This window comes from Mizuhopecten yessoensis, unplaced genomic scaffold, assembly GCF_002113885.1.
Source record: "Mizuhopecten yessoensis strain PY_sf001 unplaced genomic scaffold, ASM211388v2 scaffold10969, whole genome shotgun sequence".
Lineage (NCBI taxonomy): Eukaryota > Metazoa > Mollusca > Bivalvia > Pectinida > Pectinidae > Mizuhopecten > Mizuhopecten yessoensis.
Window position 1 is genome coordinate 240,447 of NW_018408812.1, and position 26,179 is coordinate 266,625.

The 26,179-nt window shown below is 36.8% G+C and overlaps 1 protein-coding gene across 1 annotated transcript in view; it reads right to left on the reverse strand.

Annotated features, from left to right (window-relative positions):
- The window catches only part of LOC110464169, a 60,888-nt gene extending 38,832 nt beyond the window's left edge, over positions 1 to 22,056 (reverse strand). Inside the window, exon 1 of the mRNA XM_021519241.1 lies at positions 21,720 to 22,056. The gene's annotated coding sequence lies outside the window, so the exon portion shown is untranslated. The remainder of the gene's footprint in view (positions 1 to 21,719) is intronic.
- Positions 22,057 to 26,179: the final 4,123 nt, after the last annotated feature.

Genomic DNA, 26,179 nt, shown 5'->3' on the forward strand with positions numbered 1-26,179 from the left:
TTATACCCGAAAATGTTACATTTAAAAACGAACTTACGGGTTGTTCCGCATACACGAATAGATCCCAGCTGGAGTATCGTTTTTATTGACTCCCACAAACCCAAGTTTGAGTGTGGTTTTTTTTTTATTAAGAATCTAGTTTCCTGTACAGGACATATCTGTGGGTACTTTTCATACATGTATGTTCTTTACATAACATTGTATTTTTCCGTTTGATGAATAGCTGTATTATGAACATTGCACTACATAGAAATTATATCAAAACAATATATGAAAGCATGCAAAGTTTAAATTTTACGAATACACAAACAAAACCCACTATACTTCAAAGTCTATGAAATTATTCATCAGTTTTTTATAGACTTTGTTTAAAAAAAACAGTGCCCTATTTTAGCTTACGAATTATCTTCATTAAACTTGAGAACGTGTTGTGAACATTAATAGAATCCCCGAAACACAGTGGTTGATATTTCTGATCGTAATCTGCGGCGCACAAAGCAATGTATTTCATCAGCGTCAAAAGTCATCTCGTTTAAATGATTTAATTCAAAATGTTTCGGGAGAAAAATACAGCGCATGCTGTCTCATTACCGTACACGAGGCTACATTTCCTGTACGGAACTCAGTTCTATATAACTGTATATAGGATCACACAGAACAAAAGCTAACATCGTCACTAGTTCTAACTCTTAGAAAACCAAAATACAGCACAGTGTAAGTTAACCGACGATACTACTGTATGTTGACAGAGCACGTGTAATGCTAGCACTATTCTATAACAGGACCGCCCGACGATGCCATGTTGACAGTGCACGTGTAATGCTAGCACTACTTTATAACAGGACCGACCGACGATGCCATGTTGACAGTGCACGTGTAAAGCTACCACTATTCTATAATAGGAGCGCCCGACGTGTAAAGCTAACTCAGCTTTATAACAGGAGCGCCCGACGATACCATGTTGACAGTGCACGTGTAATGCTAGCACTACTTTATAACAGGACCGACCGACGATGCCATGTTGACAGTGCACGTGTAATGCTAGCACTACTTTATAACAGGACCGACCGACGATGCCATGTTGACAGTGCACGTGTAATGCTAGCACTACTTTATAACAGGACCGACCGACGATGCCATGTTGACAGTGCACGTGTAATGCTAGCACTACTTTATAACAGGACCGACCGACGATGCCATGTTGACAGTGCACGTGTAATGCTAGCACTACTTTATAACAGGACCGACCGACGATGCCATGTTGACAGTGCACGTGTAATGCTAGCACTACTTTATAACAGGACCGACCGACGATGCCATGTTGACAGTGCACGTGTAATGCTAGCACTACTTTATAACAGGACCGACCGACGATGCCATGTTGACAGTGCACGTGTAATGCTAGCACTACTTTATAACAGGACCGACCGACGATGCCATGTTGACAGTGCACGTGTAATGCTAGCACTACTTTATAACAGGACCGACCGACGATGCCATGTTGACAGTGCACGTGTAATGCTAGCACTACTTTATAACAGGACCGACCGACGATGCCATGTTGACAGTGCACGTGTAATGCTAGCACTACTTTATAACAGGACCGACCGACGATGCCATGTTGACAGTGCACGTGTAATGCTAGCACTACTTTATAACAGGACCGACCGACGATGCCATGTTGACAGTGCACGTGTAATGCTAGCACTACTTTATAACAGGACCGACCGACGATGCCATGTTGACAGTGCACGTGTAATGCTAGCACTACTTTATAACAGGACCGACCGACGATGCCATGTTGACAGTGCACGTGTAATGCTAGCACTACTTTATAACAGGACCGACCGACGATGCCATGTTGACAGTGCACGTGTAATGCTAGCACTACTTTATAACAGGACCGACCGACGATGCCATGTTGACAGTGCACGTGTAATGCTAGCACTACTTTATAACAGGACCGACCGACGATGCCATGTTGACAGTGCACGTGTAATGCTAGCACTACTTTATAACAGGACCGACCGACGATGCCATGTTGACAGTGCACGTGTAATGCTAGCACTACTTTATAACAGGACCGACCGACGATGCCATGTTGACAGTGCACGTGTAATGCTAGCACTACTTTATAACAGGACCGACCGACGATGCCATGTTGACAGTGCACGTGTAATGCTAGCACTACTTTATAACAGGACCGACCGACGATGCCATGTTGACAGTGCACGTGTAATGCTAGCACTACTTTATAACAGGACCGACCGACGATGCCATGTTGACAGTGCACGTGTAATGCTAGCACTACTTTATAACAGGACCGACCGACGATGCCATGTTAACAGTGCACGTGTAATGGTAGCACTACTTTATAACAGGACCGACCGACGATGCCATGTTGACAGTGCACGTGTAATGCTAGCACTATTCTATAACAGGACCGACCGACGATGCCATGTTGACAGTGCACGTGTAATGCTAGCACTACTTTATAACAGGACCGACCGACGATGCCATGTTAACAGTGCACGTGTAATGGTAGCACTACTTTATAACAGGACCGACCGACGATGCCATGTTGACAGTGCACGTGTAAAGCTACCACTATTCTATAACAGGACCGACCGACGATTCCATGTTAACAAGTACACGTGTAAAGCTAACACTACAACAGGAGCGCCCGACGATACCATTTTGACAGTGCACGTATTAAGCTAACACAGCTCTATAACAGATGCCCCGGCGATGCTGGCAGGTGGTATGTTCCATTTACCTACCCCGGCGCTAGCCGCTAATTTGATAAACAATCGCATCTGCTTCTCATTTCTCTTCATCAAAATTTATTGGGGAGATGCATAGAGATATGTATCACAATAATAGCCCCATCTCTCGCCCCTCCGCTCCCCCTCCCCTTCCACCTCCTCTCCCAGCGAAAATGTAACCCACTCCTGGATATTTCTCGCACAGCACCATTTCGATACCTCCGAGTGAATTAGGGAAATCTAATTAAGGCTTCACTCCTTCTAATCCCTCCCCCTTATATCACTTTCCACCCACACCTATTATACATATTAGACTAAATTAGCATATCACTCCTCTTCACATTCGCTCACTCTTTTTCCCTTTCTTACACTCCGACATTATTACACATACATGTACCACATGTCCATAATCCCTTATTTCCATTCCTTTTTCTTGTACCTTTCCTTTGGCTTCTCCCATTCAAAATCTTTATATCCAAAACTTCATCAAGACAATTCTCTACCAATCTCTCCTTAAAATCGGATAAACAAATCCATGAAATTTATCAGCATTTCTCTCTCATCCTCTGTTTCGCTCTTTTGCTTTCCTTTAAACATCATACCCCAACTACATTCTATAACCAAATTTCTCCTTCTTAATTGTCCTAAACTCCTTTCTGTATACCTTCCGAACAGCAATGTGTACACATGCGTAGCTCTTTCCCCTCAGATGCAGACTGCTATAGGCGGCTAACACTTCAGGAGAGAAGGGACTGTTTTCTTTGGCGGATTCGTAATTGCATGGTAGTGATTGTTAGCGCATTGTAAACATACACGCGTTTCCGGTTTATGACACCGATTGGCGCGTGTCAGCTAGTTTTGCCTGGCGATGTGTTCAATAAACAAATCAACAGAAAGTATCAGCTATAGATAAACGTAATAGATCGGCCTGCCAACTCTTCTTATCTCTCCGTCGTACAAACGTTATTGTAAGAGACGTTTTCACTGCCAAGAAACAGATACACACTATTACCGCGCAACACCATAGGTCGTTGTGACGCTGATCACTTTATTTTCCCTGCGAATTCAGTCAGCTCACATTAATTTCATCATTAGTTACTGTCAACAGCGATTTTTGGACAATCAACCAGTTTTTATGTGCTATTTTCTTCAATATCGTCAGAAAAGAGTTATTTACTTCTAACATTATCGACCAAAATAGATAATCTGAGAGGAGAGTTCATCTAAAATCATTTTGAGTGCTGACGCGCTGTTTTGTCAATAGTGCAAGTAATAATACTAATAAATAATAATTGGAGGTTCTTATATACTGCTTTATCACAACCTAGTTCGTAGGTCATCTCAAAGCGGTTCACAAATTATTATCCGTGGTTATAGGGCCTTTGCAACCAGCCAATACCTTTCTCAACTCCCTGGGGAGCATACAGCCGGAGCTGCCATTTCGGCGCTTACAGCTAGCATTCAACAATTCTAGCACTGCCCAACCACGTACTCATTTACAGCTGAGTAGACTGGAACAAGCGGGGTAAAGTATCTTGCTCAAAGATACAACACATTGCCGTGCCGTGAACCCACAACCCTTCGGTCATGAGCTAGCCCGACGTCATACCACTGGACTTCCGTGCCTCCGTAATTATTTATACCCTCTGATGCTTTCAACTTCTAACTTTATCGTAAATCATTATATTGTGCTGTTCTATTACAATATAAAATATTTTCAAGCAGTAGATGAAATATTTATTAAGAATTGTAATAACTATGCTTTGTTTAAAACGGGAAATACGATATGAATTTGATAGCAAATTAAGTTAACTCCTCCAAACACAATGCCCTGCGCTCCATTTCCAAAATATACCACATGGAATCATAATCATCTTAACTACTGCCAAAAACTAATTTACTGTCTCACTCTAAATTTCATTATATTATCTCGCATTTACAAATGACGTTACATGTGTTGACCTTATGCATGGTGTCATCGCGTGCGCATGCTCCGTGACTAACCTGGTTAGGGAGGGGATGAGATTGGGAAAGGGGCGCTTAGAATAGCATGTAGCAATTGCAAATGCATGTGTGATATTGTTCCTAACGACAAAATAACACGAACATTATATATTTGAAAATTAAATAAACACTCGTGCAATGAAACACAATTATGATTGATTACGGCCAAGATTTGGACCACGAACACCAACGCACTTTTGCTTGGCATTTCTTCATTTACAATTTAAGACATCTAAGTCTCTCGTTGTTTTCAGAAACCAATGTGACTGAGCTAAGGTATTTTCATCGCATTTCCTAATTACTTTTACTGAAAGAAATTTGACCACATATTTACTGTAATGAGAAATGTATCGATCCCAAGGTCAAAAGCGTCAGTGTACGATCTACAAGGTCACGGGTACTCTGGACGAGGAACATGTAGATGTGTGTGTCTAGTTTTACATTGCGTTGAAATGAGGCAAGACTGTTGGCGATCTGTAAAGTGCTAATTTTACCAAAAAACACAGATTCTTGTCATTTCTGTCTGTCGAACTCCTGACCGCGGTCCCTGACAGATGAGTGTCTGTACGCCCAGCAGTGAGATGTACTTACTAAACCACAGAGTGAAATGTACACGCATGTCTGTGAAAGTGACACCTGACCGCAAATACATTGCAACCACATACTCGTTCGACTGATTGAAATGAAATTACATGCATCATCCTTGACGTCAAGAAATGACACGTAATAGGATTTAAAGACAATATATAGAAAAGAAATATTTATATGTGGGCGTGTGATTAAAATAACTTGTTGTACACATGTGTGATAAATATAGGTTGAAAGCATGTGGCGTGGTTCTCTTTAATTAGTTTTTTTAATTATATACAGGATAATGAATTTCTATAAGAAAACTAAATTTAAACCTACTCACGTTCATGAAACGTGCAGAGAAATATTGCTTAAAGGCAAATATCAACAGGAGGCATTTACGTAAAAGTCATCAAAAGTTGACCAAAATGTACAATTGATTTTTTTTTTTAAAGAGAATACAAAATGACTCCATTTGCTTAAAAGAAACTTAAAATTACATCGAACAATATTTATTGTTTCCAAAGCACAGCAGCAGCCCAAAAAAACAGCAACATTTCCGACTACCATATGCATATTTAATTTATTTAAAGTGTCCATATGGCGTGTGTCAGAAAATCCCCTTGCACAAACAGAATTCAAGCCGTATCATTTCAAAATTTAATGAGATGAGGCATGTGCTGCATGATATATTGACACCTTTGATGCAATTGCTGTCTCGCACGTGCATGCGCGTGGGATAAAAAAAACCAACGTCAAGTTAAAACAATGTGGTTATTTAAGCTGTGTTTACATAATTACATTTCGTTCATCAATCCGATGGCTTAAGAATTAATTGAATACGAAATATGTTAAAAAAATAATATGTGTTTAATGTTGAAACAAGTAATAAGACCGAGTGATTCACGGTAAGTCTAAATATATGAGTGTTCATCTTTTCATACCGCTATAAAAATTAATGATTTCAAACGTAGTTTCGGCTGTTATGTTTTGTCAAGGGAGGACGTGTTTCGACGGAGTATTGCAATGCTTCAGTGGCCAGGCTAAGGGTATGTTGATTTCATTGTTTTGAAGGGGGATTACATTTTTAACACAGATGACGTCATCTTACGATAGAACGACAAGCTGTTGTCATATTGCTTCTTTTAATGAAGTAGCTGTAACTGAACCCTGTAAAATCCAAACCACTTTTCTACCACAATTTCCCCTCTTTATCCCCTCCCAGGCTATCGATAAAACCACGGAGATGTCGATTAAACGTTAGTGTTGATTAACCTTAAGTATTGTAAAAATAATGTGCTGCGGTTTGCTTAGACATCGTGTTATTCCAGTACGACATTCGTCTACGACGCTTTGTTTGTAATTTCGATCTCCTCGTAACAGCTAACGTCATATAAAGATGCGTGTCTAGGGAGACATCGTCGAAAGAAAGAATAGGAAAAAGAGAAAAAAGGACAAAGAATAGGACAGAGAGAAAAAGGACAAATAAAAGGAAAGAGAGAAAAGGAGAAAGAACAGGAAAGAGAGAAAAAGAGAAAGAATAGGAAAGAGAGAAAAGGAGAAAAAATAGGAAAGAAAGTAAAGAGAAAAAAATAGGGAAGACAGAAAAGGAAAAAGAATGGGATAGGATAGCATATACGGAGTAGGATGTTTTAAAAATTAAGGATTATCCATCATTCCAACGGCATTTAGCATTTTTCGACATAGAGAGCTTTCCGCCCTTCTTGTATATATGATCATTGGGGGGTGTCATTTCTACCGAACGTCGATCTAAACCCCTAAAACATGTTACATTACTCTGAACACCTTAGTTTAGGTCCAAACATAACTGTAAAGAATTATCGGGTCCCTGTGTACTATATCAGGCCTATTCTTTCCGCGATTTCTACAGGGAGGGGTGCGGTATCTATATTTATATTGTATATGCGAGTCCGAAGTTGAGAACTGAGTAATTCTTACGCGGTCTGACTCGCATACTAATCTAGTTCCCCCATAACAACTATTCTTGCATACTAGACCGATATATCGGCATTTCCGGTGGTGAAGGAAAATTCTATCCGACCTACGGGTCTAGATCGCTTACACACGCAGACTTGCGGAGGCGTTATAGTGACCTTTCGGGGTCATGCTATTGTTCGTGACGTCATTTTATGACGTTTTTGGGTCAGTCAGGGTCATTGACGTCACTAACAATTGCCATCCTCGCCATCCGGGCTTCATATGCAAATGAGAAATGTGCGGACAGTTTACAACTTAACTAGAAGAGCAGCTGTTTTTACGGGTTTTAGGTAATAAGCAGTAAATAGAATCCATCCCTGATATAAGGTATGGTTAAGGTTATTCAAACCCTCGGGATAAAATATTGAGCAAAAGACCCTTGGCAAAGCCTCGGGTCTCCTGATGAATATTTGGCCCTTTGGTTTGAATTAATAGAATCTTTCACCCCCTTGGGGGTGAGTTAGGAAAATCTCAACCCGAGGGGGGGGGGGGGGGGGGGGGGGGAGATTCTTAAGTTGCCAAACACGAGGCTGTGCCGAGTGTTTGGCAACTTAAGAATCTTTCCTCGAGGGTTGAGATTCCCCTATCTCACCCACAAGGAGGTGAATGATTCTTTTTCTCTTACCTTGTTCTCCCAATGTGTATCATACAATGTAATGATAACGTTACATGCTAAATTCAGGGTTGACGTGACGTTGATGGATTGTTGACGTGACGTCATTGTATTGTTGAAGTGACGTCATACCATTGTTATGAATAGGGGAATCCCCCCGTCTCAACCCTAGGTTGAGACAAGGAAATCTCATACCGGTAAAAGTGCGGATACACCTGTCCATGGTAAATGAATCTCCTATCTCACCCCCAAGGGGGTGAACGATTCTATTAATCTAGTTCCCCCGTAACAACTGATCCAGCATCCTTTAAACTTCACTAGTTCACCTGTCACGACTTATTTAGTTCACCGTTATCGACTAATCTATTGTATCAATAATACTTGCTATATTTCATCAATATACACTGATTTTCATAATGATACTTATATTGTCATTGAACATAAACGGAACAACAATAACATCATCTTTATCTATAGAACGTCTATTTTGACTACCGTTGTTTGACCATGGACCAACATTAGTTTCATCGTTACATTGTACGGGACTCAGTTCTCTTTGTCTAATGGATATTATGTAATCGACATCGTTATGAACAATATCCGGTTATTGCGCGAGCTACAATGGACTAATGACATATTTGTTACAAGTATCGAACGTACTTTGCTACAATAACAGCCTCGTCTGACAGTCGACATACGTGGTCCTATATATATTACTATTGATTCCGGAAATTGTTTCCTCAGCGCACTGAAATCGTATCTGAATTAGACTGCATTTTCAAAACCCCCGACATTTCTCTTTCTAAAGATAATTTCATATTTTTGCAAGAATTTGTTTTGATGGTTATATTTAAAACTTTTGATTCGAGATGACTTTAATTACAATAGTAGAACTGACATGCATGACATATCACATGTAGGACAGATCACAGACAAGTTATTGGGGCAGTACAAACAATATGCATTTCTTTGTAATTTGGTAAATTTTCATGGCAGTCTGCTCCTTTGTCAAGACGCAAACATGAGGAAATTACACAGAAACACTAAACAAAGAACAATAATAACAAAGTTAATGAAAACAACTTCGATTCCACATTTCATTTCAGTAAAGTGTAAAGTTTGTGTATTTTTAAAATTTATGTTAGAGTGCTTTTGGCCGGAAACAAACCTGTCAATATCTACCTAGAGTAAAAACCAGGAAGAAGCATTGAAAAATTATTGAACTTTTGATACATTGGTTTTAGTCTGGTAAGCATAATGAACACTTGATATCATGACTAAATGTTTAAGTTTTCATTTAGAACTGATATGAAGGGGACATACTCTTAATTATAGGAACCGGGATGTTATCTCCCTTTGTTTACAGAAAACAACTGCCTACGTTAAGGGGCTTTATTGGTACCTTGCTCCTTTTTTTACCGTGAAATTGATTAAGTGCCCTAGCAACATAAATGATACGAGCGCTATTTTGATTTTTTTTTTTGTGTCTCCGTTAAATCGTAAAATGTCTTAAATTTCCCATGTGGCGTTATAAATATGTCTTAAATTTTCTGTTTGAGGTTATAAATACGTCCCTTCTATTCTCTAGGAGGTTAAAAGATACATAATTCATGTAATGAGTAGGCAAGCGCTGATATCATATTTATACAAGAAATATCTATGAAATGTGTGAATGTTTAAGACTTTAAACGATAGCTTTTAACTTAATATCACCATTTCATGACAGTTAAAGTTGACAAAGCTAAGAAAAAGTGGTCCCAGGTGTTTTATAAGACTCGGATATTGATTTCAGTGATATGCTGAGAAATCCGATACGGTTTATAGATCGGTAAGGGAAACAAAACCAGTGCTGTTTGTTAACGATGACTAATGCAGATCTTAGTGATCCATTCTGTACGGCAGATTCACCATACTTAACCATTCTACATGTATAATGGGAGGTCGAAACGACAGGTAGAAATATAGTATCGACCCTAACTAGTCCCGCTGGGTAAGGCAGTCTCTCACTGAGTATTTAAAGCGACTTAACGATTTCATGGAAACCATCAAGCATGCCGTATATACATTAAATGTATAATTTTAGCTTTTATAATATATATATATTTGTTTATATATGTGTTCTCTTTTACACACACAAAAATAAATAAAAAATAAAGTAACGGTACTAATTGAACCCCTTGACGAATGCATGCACAATTCTTGAAACTTTATTTTCTAAGCACCTATGACGCTACAGTAACACATTTTCTATTTTGTACATGTAATAATACCATTAACATGTGTCCATATGTTATACTGTTTATATATTGGTTTGTCGTGGTCAATCGCTCACACCTATATGAGTTACAGGCTAATTGCTAGGAGATTTGTGTACATACGTCAGAGCGTTTGTGACGTCATAATCAATAATGCCCAATATTTGTTATTTTTTACTCTAAACCTTGCGTTCCGCCGATTGTCCGGTTAAGTACAAATATATCAAAAGTTTTATTTGTCACAGTAGAAAAATAACAACTTTATTTTATTGTATAACCTCATATATCAACGGTTAAATTATATCCTTTTTATTGGTTAAGCTTGTAATGCTTTACCAGTTTTAGGGCCACAGTGTTACATTTAGAACGACGTCTGCGCACTGGAATGCATAGCTAACCCGCTATTACGATGGGGTCGAATGTACGAAAACAGAAATCAATAGAGCACTAATTACCCAAACGTCTTTGCGGCAGTTATAAGCGCTTCGATATCTCCCCTGCGTGGCGAAAGGTTCACAGTCAACGCCATTGTTTTATCTACTGTGATCTCGCGTTCACGTGCACAATGATGCTTGGAACATTTTAGTATCACATTCGTAGCACCTCGGCCTTTTTGTTGTCATTCTGTGTAACATATACTCTTCATCTGCCACTTCGTTGAAACAGTTCGGTGAAACATAGGCTTGCGGTATTGCTAAATTAAAATGCGATTAATGTATGTGTGTGTGTTTGTGGTGATGTGTGTGTGTGGGGGGGGGGGGGGGGGGGGGGGGGGCTGCATAATCGGCATTTTTTCTATGTTGTATACTAAAAGGGAGGGGTCATTGAAAAAAGACCAAATTTGAACTTAGCTTCCTATTTAGGATATATCTCCTCTCTTTTCTCATTTCCTCACTCTGGCGGTGTCTCCCTAGTTACCTGTAATCAAATGATCTCAGCCTCTTTTGTATCTGTATCTGACGAAACGTGTGTTAATTGCCCAATGTTACACTTTTTCATGTTATACTTTATAATATTTGTAGAAAAAACTAACACGACAAAGTTAGCATTTTGGTTAGAATTGTGAAATCATCCTGAAAACTCAATAAATTACTCCACGTAACCATCATGACTACAATTGATTAACCTTGACCTATTACATGAAGATAGTCACAGTAGAGTTGGGTAAGTAGTGTGTTATATATTGTTGTCAGATGGAAATGTTCTATGATACCGGAAAGGAATCTTTTAATATTTGATAATCATCATCCAAATGAACTTAACGCTTTCAGAGAGGTGGTATTTCCGGCTTATTTACGGCTTAGATGTATTTACTACGATTTTCTACAATTATCTGCCATCCAACAAAATCAATTCCTTTCATTCAGTTCGACGACATTTTAACGACATCTTTTAAATACGTCAGATTTTCCTATTATCGTTTGGAAATAACGGCAATGTTTTGATTGTATCTGTTTGCCATTCGCTTAATTGACCTTTGACCTCTGCACGCCTGATATTGATTGGCCTAAATGAGGAGCTCTGGGTATGTGTTACGTATGACGAGAGCGACACATTCCTGGCACTGATACTAATTCATTGGTAATGTTCATGAAACTACCAAGTCTTCATTCTTCAAAGCATGGGAAGCTTAACGTCACCTGATTAAAAACAACTATTGTGTCAATCTGGAATAATTCTATAAAAAATATAAATCAAACTGTATATGGGATCCAACGTGATGCTTTCAAGAATAGAAGATTTAAACATTTTTGAGATTCAAGTTTCCCATGCTTTGAAAATGAAAATAAAATATTTTCATTAAGACATCAAGGCTTTGAGCACTGTTTATCATATGCTGTTTGAATTAAGAGTTGAAAGCTTAACGATAGATGAACGGAATTTAGCTAAATCAGTCTATAAATATACGAATATCACCACCCTGTTAATTTGTTAGATACGAGTTTGAATACCAATACAATCGACGCGTTTGTCACATTTGTTGAGATCTATGTGAATACCATTCATGAAATGGCAATGTTAAATATCCGACAACCTAACCAGGGTCTAAAAGACAAGATAATGTCTGAATCAATTATATCGTCAATTGTTGATTCCAATATCGGATCAATTTCGTATAATCACACAGATGGTAATTTCGCCGTGAGGTGATCAAAGATATAAATAGGAAAAGTGAAGTTTTTTTCTATTATTCATTAACTACGTCATCGATTTATGTGTTTACTAATTAGCCTTTTTGATGTTGTTTACGAGGGGCAATTCGTGCGCTGAAACACGAACTTGTAACCTTTGACAAGGCTTGTTAATACTCTCATTGCTTATCTAAAGAAAGATGCACTTTTTCATGTACTTAGTTTTCCTGGTTCTCTCTAGGGCTAAACCAGGTATTTGCACGCTGTGACCTCGTTTTTCTCGAATCCCCACTCTTTCGTACTTACAACTGCAGATAAATTAATTACATTCAGTGATAAGAAGTGACATTACGATATCCTTTTGCTCTTTAAAAAGTCTACATTTTGTCTGTCATTTTTGTGAATTCTATTGAAAACAGATTGTATATACTAAAACGTATGCATTCTCAATTATCCTTCAACATAAAGATTCATCAATTTAAAAAAAAGAATAGCGATTTATTTGATCTTGTTGGGTGGTTGGTTTTGATTTATGCCAAGACCATGGACAAAACCAGTTAGTTTAAAATGAAATACACACTCACTTCATAACCTATAAGAACTGTTGCATGGCGTGTCCTTCTCGTGTAATGCCCCTTGTTACCACTCGATTTCTCACCGCGACACGATTTCTCATCCGGAGAGAAATCGTTCTAAAACTGTTACGTTCGAAACACGATTTCTCACCCCAGCACGATCTCTCAACCGAATGAGAGATCGTGTCGGGGTGAGAAATCGTGCCGTAACACCCCTGCAGGTTTTCGAGAATCAGAAAGGAACCTTTGTTGCATAATTGCAAAAGGCGATTAATATAAGACCCCTGAGGAATTGACGGTTTATCTCTCTACCAGGGACATCCTTGACATGCATTTATTTCCCCCATAACAGGAGTTCCGATCTACTTTTTCTGATAACATATGCAGTTATAACTAGTTGTTAGACTAATGTGCCCGAGTGGATGCCACAATGTAAGACATTTCAGAATGGCGGCACCATTTAACCACTGGGTGGTCTAGTCATCTATGGACACCGCTGCTGTATGACCTTAACTATTGCATTACTCATCCACACACAAACACCCTCTTTACATTGTAATTACAATTTGCAGCAATACAATGTGTCAGGACAGGTAGACATTATGTGCGGGGGATAAAAAATAAACATAATTTTATTGCATTTGTAAAAGGTCAAGCAGAGTCAATGATAAAGTCTTAAGCGTTGCTTTCAATTGTGCAATTGGTTTCATGAATATTCCGCATCGTTATAATATTTAAAGGGATGTTTTACTACTTGATTTCATAACTAATAAAACCCTACTGTCAATTATGTCATCATTAAAACCTGCAACATGCCGTTTATCTATACTGCAAAAGTATATGCATTTGAACCTTTAATATTTTCAACTATCAAAGTTTTCATGTGGATATCCTCGCGCTAGCTATCTATAGTTTGTTGTAGTGCGTCAAAATGCACTAGTGGACACGTTACAGAATCACCATCCAAATGACTACCTTATCTACATACACCTATACCCAACAATAACTGCAGTCCCTTTATCAATTGTTAGATTTATCTGAACAATTAGACAGTTCCGATTAAAGAACAGCAAGGTTTAACACATACATAATTGTGTAAGGTAGCATATTTTTTTAAACCTTAATGTAGCATATAGTCTTAACTCAACACAAATCAAAGGTACACTGTTTAAGACACCTGTACCGCAGCAAATACCCAGTAACTCAACGATACAACGTATAACACGGTATAAGTGTTTATGGCAGTGTAGAAAAACGAAAATTGAACTTTTATTACCACAATCGAATACTAACAGTGAATCTATCTCGTTTGTAGTCGCATCAAGGGAGATATAATCGACTATAAACTGAGTACTTTTCCAAGGAAGAGAACAGGCGCCCCTCTCCAGAACACAAACCATATGTAAGTGCACTCTAAACTCCCCACCCCCATTACAATCAAGACCAACTAGGACCATATGTACATTATAAGTACGTAATAGACCCTAAAGATGTGGGAGGTAATTGGTCTATTTTTAGAAATTAATGACATCAGAGATTGTGTGGTTTTTACCGTTCACACTTAAAATTCTTTACACGAAACATATTGTTTCCAGCGTTTAGTCACACTATTGAAAAAAACACTTTTACATAGTAATTTTAAAATCGCTTTAATATACAACATTGCATTTCATTTCTATACACGAATACTATAAACAAAGCCTCATGGAATTTTTAACAGGTATGCTTCACTTGATGTTTGTATTTCAAATACTGAAAGATACAATATAGATGCGCATGACCTTTGTTGATAAGTGGCATCTACACACATTAATTTGTTTACAAAATGTCATCTTCATGATAAAAATAATGCTGAAATATCACACCTCACCGAAATGTCACATATAACGAAAATGAGTCACCTGACGAAAATGTCACACCTCACCTTTTGGGAAAGTATTGCATGTTACAAAATGTCACTTCTTAGTTACGAAGATGCTTATAACTTTATACTTGTTTGATATGTTGCACGCTTGAGAAACACATACTGATGACGTTACAATGTATTTTTTACATTTTATCGGATAAAATGAGAAAAGATCTCTTCTTCCCTTACCCTAACTTACCTTACTCTACCTTACCATAACTAACCTAACCCTACCTTACCTTTTCTTACCTTACCCTACTTTACCTTACCCTTTCTTACTAACTTACCCTACTTTACATTACCTTACCTTACCCTACTTTACCCTACCCTTTCTTACTAACTTACCCTACTTTACTTTACCTTACCTTACCCTATTTTACTTGATCTTTTCTTACCTTACCCTATTTTACCTTACCTTACCTTTTCTTACCCTACTCTACTTTACCTTACCTTTTCTTACCCTTCTCTACTTTACCTTACCTTTTCTTACCCTACTCTACTTTACCTTACCTTACCTTACCTTACCTTACCTTACCTTACCTTACCTTACTTACCTTACCTTACCTTACCTTTTCTTACCTTACATTACCTTACCCTACTTACCTTACCTTACCTTACCTTACCTTACCTTACCTTACCTTACATTACCTTACCTTACCTTACCTTACCTTACCCTACATTACTTTACCTTTCCTTACCTTACCTTACCCTACATTTCCTTATCTTTCCTTGCCTTAGATAAGATAACGAGAAACTTACGCCCTTGCTTCAGGAATGATAACGAGAACCACCCCACCCCCTTACCTCGAATATAATTATGCGAACCACGTCCCTAACCAATGGTTTAATCGGATAATTCTTTTCGATGACAAACACAACATCACATATGAAGCACAATACCCTGTAACACATATCACTTTCCTCAGCACACAATCTAACCCATTTTTTCTGAGAGGGATATCGTTTAAAACAACCCTGAATCGCTTTCTTTAGCACAGTCCTAAAAATAGAGTTCACAATCTAACATATTTTTTAAAATTTCAATTCTCAAGATATCAAAAATTAAAAATCTGTTTTCCTTTCACGAATTATTAATATAAAAACAAAACATATCGTCTCAGTTACTCAAGTCCTTCACAAATTAACGCTTTGTAACTGATTTCTTTTATTTGCTTCTTTTCTAAATCTGTCAAAAAATGTATTTTTTGTTACTTGACTTAAAGAGTAAATTCAATCCTTTAGTGTTTGCAATTTTGGAAATATATTAACTACAGTGTATAAATATATTTTCATCGGTAAGATGACTTAGCTTTTTAAAACTTGATCTGTTTATATTATCTGGGTATATATTTGTGAACTGATGCTAACAGCAGCGAATCTGTTAAATGTCATAACATCATAGTATTACCAACAGAATGCCGTGGCTATTAACTATAAACGTCCTAAACGTCCTCTATGTTGCTCTGATATATAATTCCCAATGTGTGGGAATGAAAAATGCTGACATGTCTCTTACATATTGTAAATATCATTTAAATAATGCATCAATCTACAGGAATTGTATACGATTATTATTATACCTTTTTTTACTTTTGATTTTTTCCCCCAAATCTTATCTAAAAGATGTGCTGTTCTGCACGCATGCACCTTGGACACAGGGAAGGCCGTCCTTAAATGACCATAGTGGTTGATAGGAAGTTAAACAATACTAAACCAAACCAAACCAATCTGCTCGAGAACCACGCAATAGATAGGACCTTATAAGGAAAACACTTTCAAATTAATTGTTGCAAGATTCAAATGTTAATAAATAAAACAACTGGACACTATAAACGTTTTTCAAAACTGCTTGAAAGAAGTGCTAAGCGATCATCGCTGCCTGTTGGGGAAGTTGAAGAAGAAAAAGTGGTTGCCGTGCCAGATAATGACCTTCATGGTCCATGGTTACTGAGAGTAAACAAGAAATGGCAAAGCGTTTAGTCGAGGAGCCAGCGTCTGAAGTGGCCCTGTCGGCAAACATTACTGGCTCACTCGTTAACTCTATTTGCGATCCTCTTCTCGATCTGTTTACTTTGCCTCTTCAACCAATTCAATCGTTTAGCCGATGCTCCGTTTGCCAGGATTCTGGGATTGTCGTAAGCGATTCAGACACTCGCTGGATTTTGTGGCTCAATTTACCTCGAAGATATAATTTCGAATTGGAATAGGCATAACATTATACTCAATGATCCTGTCAATTAACTGGTTAAACGCTTTTTATAACATCCGGTTACAAAACAACTGAAATAAATTACTGTTAGGTTTTAACAAGTTTTGTACCTCAAAATCCTGTCATGATGATTGCTGCTATATTCCATAAGCGTAGATTCTTCAGTAAAACACATAAAGTTAACCTTGAAATAATTATGAAAATAAAAAACATCGAAGATAATGACGGAATAAGATATGAAAGAGTGGCAAGCAATTGAAATTTTAGTAAAATACACAAAACAGCTTAAATGAAATGTTAAATGTTGACCACTTTTAAATGAAAGACATTTCCCTTCAAGAATAATTCTTTTGAGATTATCCGACTACCCTTGAGATTGATCTATTAGGATTACGGTTAGTTAATTCCGTGTACAGCACGCTTGAAAGCCCTAGCAACAGTTGGTATAAATAACGCTTCAATGTTGGTATCCCATTGATGTGCTGATTTAAAGCGATGTCGTAGTTAATTGGTCATTATGATAAGAGAAATGTTGGCCTGTTTATAAAACAACTTCAAGCGGTAGGAGTTATGAAAAACAAGCTATACGCCCTATTAGAACTCAATATCCTATATATTCTAAAGTAGAAAAGTGATATAACGGTAGATATCATGTCTAGCATTCTTGATTTTAAGAATTTATGCCACCTTACATATTACACTACATCGAAAAACTCATTTTCATGATTGGTAATTTCATATCATTATTCGGATTGGATAGACATGTTTAGGCTTATTTCAAATCTACCATAGACATTATAGTTTGTGTTAGGGGTTCCTCCTGTTTTTATTATGATGATCAAGGAATTAATACATCTTTACTGATTTCGATTTATACTTATCAATATGAGAAATAATACGCCTTTCAATATCGTGTATACTTCAATTGCATAATTAAGCATGATCAACGATTTAGAGATAGCTAATGGTAAAAGACGTTTCTATTTCATAATGTGTGAATCTTTAGGTAAAGAAAAGGTTGCTTATCACAGTAAGTTGTATATATCCGTATGTATTTTAAATAGGCACATTTTCTGTAATGATTAAGATGTTTTATAAACAGTTTTAACCCCACGAAATTATGTCATGAACAGAATTTTCATGATGTTTTAAAAGTATATGAAGGAATGATATGTCTTAGTTAAATTTTTCAAAAGTGAATGTCCACTTTATTATACAATGAAGGTTACACAAAGGGATCAGTATGCACATTAATTTTTCAATACAAACATACAAAACAGTATCCGGCATCTAAATTCACGTCACGTACCGCTTCTCTAACGCCACACTTTAGTGATGTCCACAAAATGTCATGGAGACATTCATGACGTTTACTTGCCTCAGAGAATCAGTAATGCTCCCAATGCCATGGGCAGACTCGTAAAGATTTGTTGGCAGGGAGAGAATCAGACTTCATCAGAGATTTGATAGTTTTGTCACACACCGACACACACACACACACACAGATACTGACATTATACTACAACCCATTCAATATCCTCGCTATGATTCATACCGTCCCATCCTGTATACACACAATGCTATCCGGTCGTGTTATCTGTTACATTGAACAGCTAGTACAGGAACAATGGCTCAATTCCCATACAAATCAATGAGGTGTTGCTAATACTATTTCTATACAATTCACGTTCAAATAGGTTAATCTACGAGGTCTTACTAACATTTAGCTTCAAGGAAAAAACTCAGCATGAAAACTCAGCATGAAAACTCAGCATGATTTGAATATTAAATACTCGCATCACCACGAATAGTTCCTAATTGAAACAACCTTGTCAACATGACTTGTTTCCATGGATAGTACTCTCACTAACACGAATAGTTTCAATGTTAAACAACCTTGTCAATATGACTTGTTTCCGTGTATAATGCTCTCATTACCACGAATAGTTTCTGTGTGAAACAATCTTGCCAACATGACTTGTTTCCATGTATAATGCTCTCATTACCACGAATAGTTTCAATGTGTAACAACCTTGCCAACATGACTTGTGTCCATGTATAATGCTCTCATTACCACGAATAGTTTCTGTGTAAAACAATCTTGTCAACATGACTTTTTTCCATGTATAATGTTATCATTACCACGAATAGTTTCTGTGTGAAACAACCTTGTCAACATGACTTGTTTCCATGTATAATGCTCTCATTACCACGAATAGTTTCTATGTGAAACAACCTTGTCAACATGACTTGTTTTCAAATGTTATACTCTCATTACCACGAATAGTTTTTGGGTGTAAGAGATTACATCACATTTTAACACAAAACTGTATAACGTAGGTTGTGTTTGACATTTCGGATGCCTCATTTCATCATTTCATTGCCTCGAATGCTGTTTAAATTCTCGTTATTACAGCTAGCATACAGTGTTCAAGTTTAACAACATTTATGGAATAACATGATATAAATGCGAATGTATGTTTCATAAGTTAGGCGTAATTCAATATATCAGTTGAATGTCATACTTCACATGAATAATCGATGTTTGATACTGTACATACTGAAAGAGCAGATATTCAATTCGCATTGCTTTGTCATGGTATACCAATACAGTATACGTACAAACATTATCTTTAAGTGCCGTCAATATGGGGTAGCTCTCCCTCGACGCTGTTAGATACAAAATGGATTCAATTTAAGGTGATATTGCAACGAAATCAACGACAGAGGTATATAAAATATTCATGTCTTTTCACTCGCTGTCTTGTGTATACCCATTAAATTGATTGTGAAAATGTATTAAAACCTGTCAAAGGAAACAAGCATTATTTGCTGCAGTGGGTCACTGATGCTACAGTGAAACTAACTATGCCAATTTATAAACTAATAAACCACATAAAATCTACAAACGTTGTATAGAACTAACTATTTTTATATAGCTTGATAAAGCCATCAACCAGATAGATCTAACAGCGTTTGATGATTGTTGTTTCAAAGCGGCTACAGGCAAACCTCAAAATGGTACAGATGTGGTTTAGAAAAGCGGAACTTTTATATATTAAAATCTATAACCCATTAGTATAGGAAGTGTTTCAAACAATGTCACGGTTTTGTTGTCGCAAACCACGGTTTTACAATACAATGTACATATTTGTTATGTTCCACTGTCAATAAAGTTATTAATTATTAATATTCTCCATTGTTTACATTTTGTTTGCGATAGCTTTGTTTCGTTCGCCGGTACAGCAGTACGTTTATCGTTAGAGAGGAATATCATTGGGAGTGACCTAGCATACAAATTGAGTCAATTGTATGTAGACGGCGATATGGCACTCCTTAACACCTCCAACTCTGAATTCAATTTAGCATTAACTATAATTACAGCGAAAGTGTCCTTTGTGAGCATACACGAATAGTACGGGATAATAAGCCAATTAAACAATATACTTTTGTTTCTTCGTTTACAGTAAAGACAATTTGTACATCAATGAACTATATTGGTATAGATGATATACACTGAACAATTTATTGAACTGAAACTTAACGAAGATTCGTAGTGTAAACATATTAACCTTCTCAGGTCTCTCCTGCCAATTAAACTACCACAGCCATGATACATTCATGTATTAATGCTTTTGATTAGCTGGTGATGTGAAACTAGTATAAATGATCCAAATGCTTTAGGTCCACAAAATGAATTTACAGGATATTAGAAAGGTTCTATCGTTACAGCATTCAACGTTCTTTCACAATAAAACACCCATAGTGTCAGGTATTCAATAATAGTCATCATATCCTCAGTACTAGACAGTATTGAATGATAAAGAGAAGGACCCGTAATGTAAGTTTTGGTAGGTACAATGCATATATCGGCTATATGCAAAAACTATATATGACAAAATAATGACAAGACAATTGGGCAGTAATAATTTCAACATCATCAACAACCTTTTCCTCAATGATTATGTCCTATTTACAATTATGTGCATACCTAGTCAGATGTAACACTGTAATAACATAAAAACAGACAAATAGAATAAATCGGAGATATTTTAACAGTTATGTGTGAAACTAAGCCCTGAATCCATTATAGCCTGCAAACTGCAAGTTAATATAATGTATCAGTGAAATCGCCGCCTGACCGTTTACAATGAAATGTCCACTGTATGAATCTATCTTGGCTCTTGACATCTTATCAATAGATTTAAACCTATAACAAAAGTCCCACATTGTACGCGATGACTAGTGAACCATCCTATGTCCATTTTCCAATAGAACACCCACTGACGGGACTTTCTACACATACAAGCCGATTAATTATACGTGTTACAAATCGGCGTATCACCTAACACTGGTTTCAATTTGTAAACAGTCACTAGGGACTGTCTGCTTACATGGACATGCATATGAGTAATATCCAATCAACTTCCCGCTGGTGCTAATCAATATACATTGACAACTGAAGCAACGATTGAATACACAGGTTTATAATTGGACAAAATATAGTTGCTGGTTTCATTTTGTAAACAAACCGTACTATGTGTTTTGTGTTGCTGTACAATGTATGACAAACCTATTAAGGTTTACTGTTGACAAGTTCCCAGATTAATCAATCACACATGAATAACTTCTCATACATCAAGATTAAAGTCATCAATACTTATCTACACAGGTATAAAAAGGAAAGTGTACCTTGGGTCCGTTCATGTGGCATTTCCCTCTGTTGCTGAAAAACTTGTTTTCCATGATCCGAAGCTTCTCCTTTGAACAGGCAAAATCTGTTGTTTAATCTGTCTTTTCGCCTCTAGTCTTTTCAATAATAAACTTTTTCGCTGGTCACAAAGATGGTGGATCATACGAAAATCCCATCGCAGTACGACTGCTGTTTACTGCCGCTAACCACACGTCGTCTGCTATGCATCTACGAGAAGCAGACGATACACCAACTGGTGGGATGTAGCGCGCGGATATATCGGTACGGCTGCTGAGTTAGCAGACGACAAGTGGTATCTCGCGCTCACAAGCTATGCTGAGAGAGCTCAACAGATGGCGCGCGCATGCCTGTACATTGCTTGAATCAATCAATTATTTCTTCGTGCGTTTGTTGACTATGCTTTTAATTGTTAACATATAATAGCGGTTTTCGCGGACTTGTTATCTTAATAGGTGTATTTTACAGACCTACAAACACCATCTACTAAAGTAATACAGTTTATGCCCATAAAGCTATGGTCACAATTGCGATGAACTATTATAACCATTAAATGATGTATGTCTGACAGTTTCTTCGATTCCAATAGTCTGACCACACTCCTCTGCTGAACAGTTTTGGGGAAAGTTCACATAATAAAGCATTATACGCTAAGTGAATACAATTTACTACTGTAGAATCATTTATTTTCGTGGGTTTAAAATTTCGTGGTTTTTATTTACTAGCCTGTTTCAAGGACATTATATTTCGATGATTTCTGATTCCCCCCTATCTATATCATACCAAATTTAAGTTTTTGTGGGGATTTAATTTCGTGGATTTTTGTTATCCACGAAATAAACGAAATTTATAATGTCCCACGAAAATTTATGATTTTACAGTATACTTTGTAATAGTTGTTAGCTCGGTTCATCACTTCTCGATGATTTTATTTACAAAAGATTTAACTTTCTATTATTTATGGAGCACAAAATTACAAACAATTCACAATTTTAAGAAAAAACATTAATTCTTTAAAAAAAAAAAGTAAACAGTTATAATACATGCTGGGCTGAGAAACCTTGTTCAACTTGACACCATAAGTCGATTGTTGTTGTTTTTTCGGATTAGGAAGCTTTGTATTAAATCTTTCTCAATTTACTGTAATCATTTCATAATGTATGTACCAGTACCTGATCTATTTATATTTCCAGAATATAACAATTCTGTTTTCAATAACGTTTCGCTTTTTGGTGATATAACAAAAATTTTAACAGTTGAACCAGACAATACCTACAATATAACTTGTTGAGCCGTTTTTCCTTTCGACGAACAACCATTGCAATAGAAATGTGGATTCTGGATCCTATGAAGATACTATGAAGCATCACAAACACATTACTAACTTTGATTAACTCAAATGTTCGTTTATTGAAAAGGAAACAATACAATTTGTAGAGTTTAATTAACCTGTATTAAGCTAACTCATATTCTGCCATCTGAGTCATGCTGCTTTGAGATTGTTCAACCCGGATGCTGGGAAATAAAAGCATGAAAAATTGTTGCATGTTAAGTGGGTTAAGAGATTTTAAGGGAAAACTAATTCCATGGGTTATTTAACAGAAATGATCCTCATCGCATTACGGGATATTAGCGCAGGGGAGAATAACGTGATCTACTCAACGGCGAGTAAAAGGCGAGCTTTAGAGAGAGTGAGGATGAAACACGATGACAAAGACAGGGAACCCTTCATTGGAACGCTAATAAAATATTGGCAATAAGTTCGTTACTGTCATTGGGCAACAAATTGAGTCAACGAACTCTATTGAGTCCTTTTTACATGCGAGGCAGATGCCCGCGTTAGATCTGGAGTCTGGTCATCTTCTCTTTGACTCCTGAGGAAGAGTATTTGATTTAGTACATCATAGTAAATGTGTTTTGCAGAAAAGTATTTTTCGGCAAAGTTTAGTAAAAAAAAAATTAGAAAAACTGCATTTGAATAATTTTTACGAAAATTTATATCTCTTTTTGCCTATTTTTTTTTTTTTTTTTTTTTTTCAATTGATGGGATAATCAGTCAGGACCTGTTAACAGTAAACTTTGTGAATTAACAATTACAACAGAATAAAATACTTAACATGTTAATTGGGAACTGTTTGTCCCCCAGTATAATGCTTTGCTCCTGTTTAATTCGAATATAAGAAATAGAGAGTAAAACACTACCAATTTTCGTTAAATGTAAATTACAGGTGGTTAAATACATAGCATGCACGACAATTAAGCATTGTAAACATGGAACTATAAAACTAGCGTAAAAACGTTTTGAAGCTGAAGATATATTACCTTTCGTATCCCTTTTAGGACCATAAATTATACGCTTTTTTCAGTTAAGTAACAATATTGTGACTAGTTCAATGGAATATGATACTGTATCTGTATTTAATTTTACATTTATGATGAATGTTGGTTTCGTATACAAAGTAATTAATGTTATTCATTGTTAGCCAGCAGGGCCGATTTAGAGCTATGCTATTTCTAAAATTCATTTTTGCTGTTGATCTTTCATCGGATCTAGCCCTGTATTGTACAATGTCAATTAATCAAACGGAAACGTATCACTATTGAGGTATTGTACATTACAATAGAGTAAGCTATATCAAAGTTATCCACAATTCCTCAGCGAAACCGATGGTTTTCAGTGCATATTGCAATATTCTTCTCTTAATTCTTTAATAGCAAGACTTTGTTAAAACGTTGATCATATTGCCTACTTCTATTAATTGATTAATGAACATATCACATGCAACCTTTTTGAATTATGGATTAAACATGACGATCCTGAGTGTCAAAGATCGTTTTCCCGGTGTCGTCTGCTCAACAGTTTTCATGCCAATTAATGTATCGTCTGCTTGGAAAACCTTGGCACCAATAATTGTTGCCGTCTGCTTGGTAAAACCACTAGACACGTGTATCGGAAGAGAGCAGTTTGCATGTGCAGAGTCATTAAGATGTCCGTTCCGTTAAAGCGGCTTTGCATTCTGTCCAAAGAGTCAATTAAATCCATTCAAAAATGTCAAGTTTCATCGAAAATTCTTTCTTAAAAAAATTGGGGACTGACTTTTAAAAAATCAATTTTTCTGGCAGTGCATTCACCTGATGACTAATTCCATTGAAAGCGCATCGGATCCTAAGCCATGAGCACGTGACTAATGCACGTGCATGCATGCTGAAATTTGATTTGGACTGGAACGTGTAACATGCGCCCTAAAGGACATTTGAGATTGCGATTGACCCCTGTTTTGTTAGCCATTCGTCATAACATTTTCCCGACCAATCGAAATCAAGCTTTGTCAATCTTTGAGGCCATTAGATGTAAAGATCGCCTCAAAGATAAGCAAGGATATCGACAGAACTGGCCTACACTTCGTCCCAAATGTATTCATAGAGATTAGAAAAAAAAGGACTGTCCTATATCCCGGAACTCTCAACAGAGGAAAACACATAAATATGCTCCCGCGGTTGCCATGCCACCGTTGAAAATTTTGATTCGCCTAAATTAATATTTCCCGCGGACCGAATACAATGAATTTGATGTCATTTTAATTTGAATTAATTGCCAATTTGTTGAATGAGTAATTAATCCATGAAGCGAGTGTCTCGGTCTTTGTGCATATTTCATCAATACACTCATTACAATTTATGTGTTTCTTGGTATGCAGGTTGTTGGTAATTATATTACACAATGCCCGGATGTGGCAAAATGGCGACGATGTTTGATGTAAAGTGAAAAGTACAAGATTACAGTTATTTCATTAAAACTTAATTTATTTTCTCTTGTTGTTGCTTAAGACATTGAACAATGCCTTTGGATACTTGTTTACTTACAGAAACCTTCGGAATGTGTATCATGTGTCAGAAAAACACACATCATTTAAGAATGACTTCCAAGATAACATTTAAAACTCCTACTTCATACGGAGCAACTTTAAAGATAGGGTTAAAATTTAGTTACTTCATTCACGCGGCATCATATATAAATGCTACTTAATAGCCTATTGATAGAATATGTATTTCACGGGGGCAGCTGAATAAAGATGTTGAAACGCGTACGGCTTCGTCACATGCTTTAATTATACCTATAATGGTATATAAAGTTAAACGTTTGACGTCGTGAAAACTTGATATTTCCGGACCCCATTTGTTCATAGTATCATAGGTCGATAATGTTTTGTTATTGAAGAGATAATACAATCAGATATTATTTATGACAATTAAGAAAAATAGAACAAGCCCAAGAAGCTGATTTAGACTTGGCGTTCCTATTTCTAGAAACATACATATGTTTTACAGTATTTCTAGCTGTTTATTTGTTCACTTAGTATGTGTGTTCTAGTTATATGTATGACAGCTGTCTGTGTTTGATGTTGTATGTGTGTTCTAGTTATATGTATTACAGCTGTCT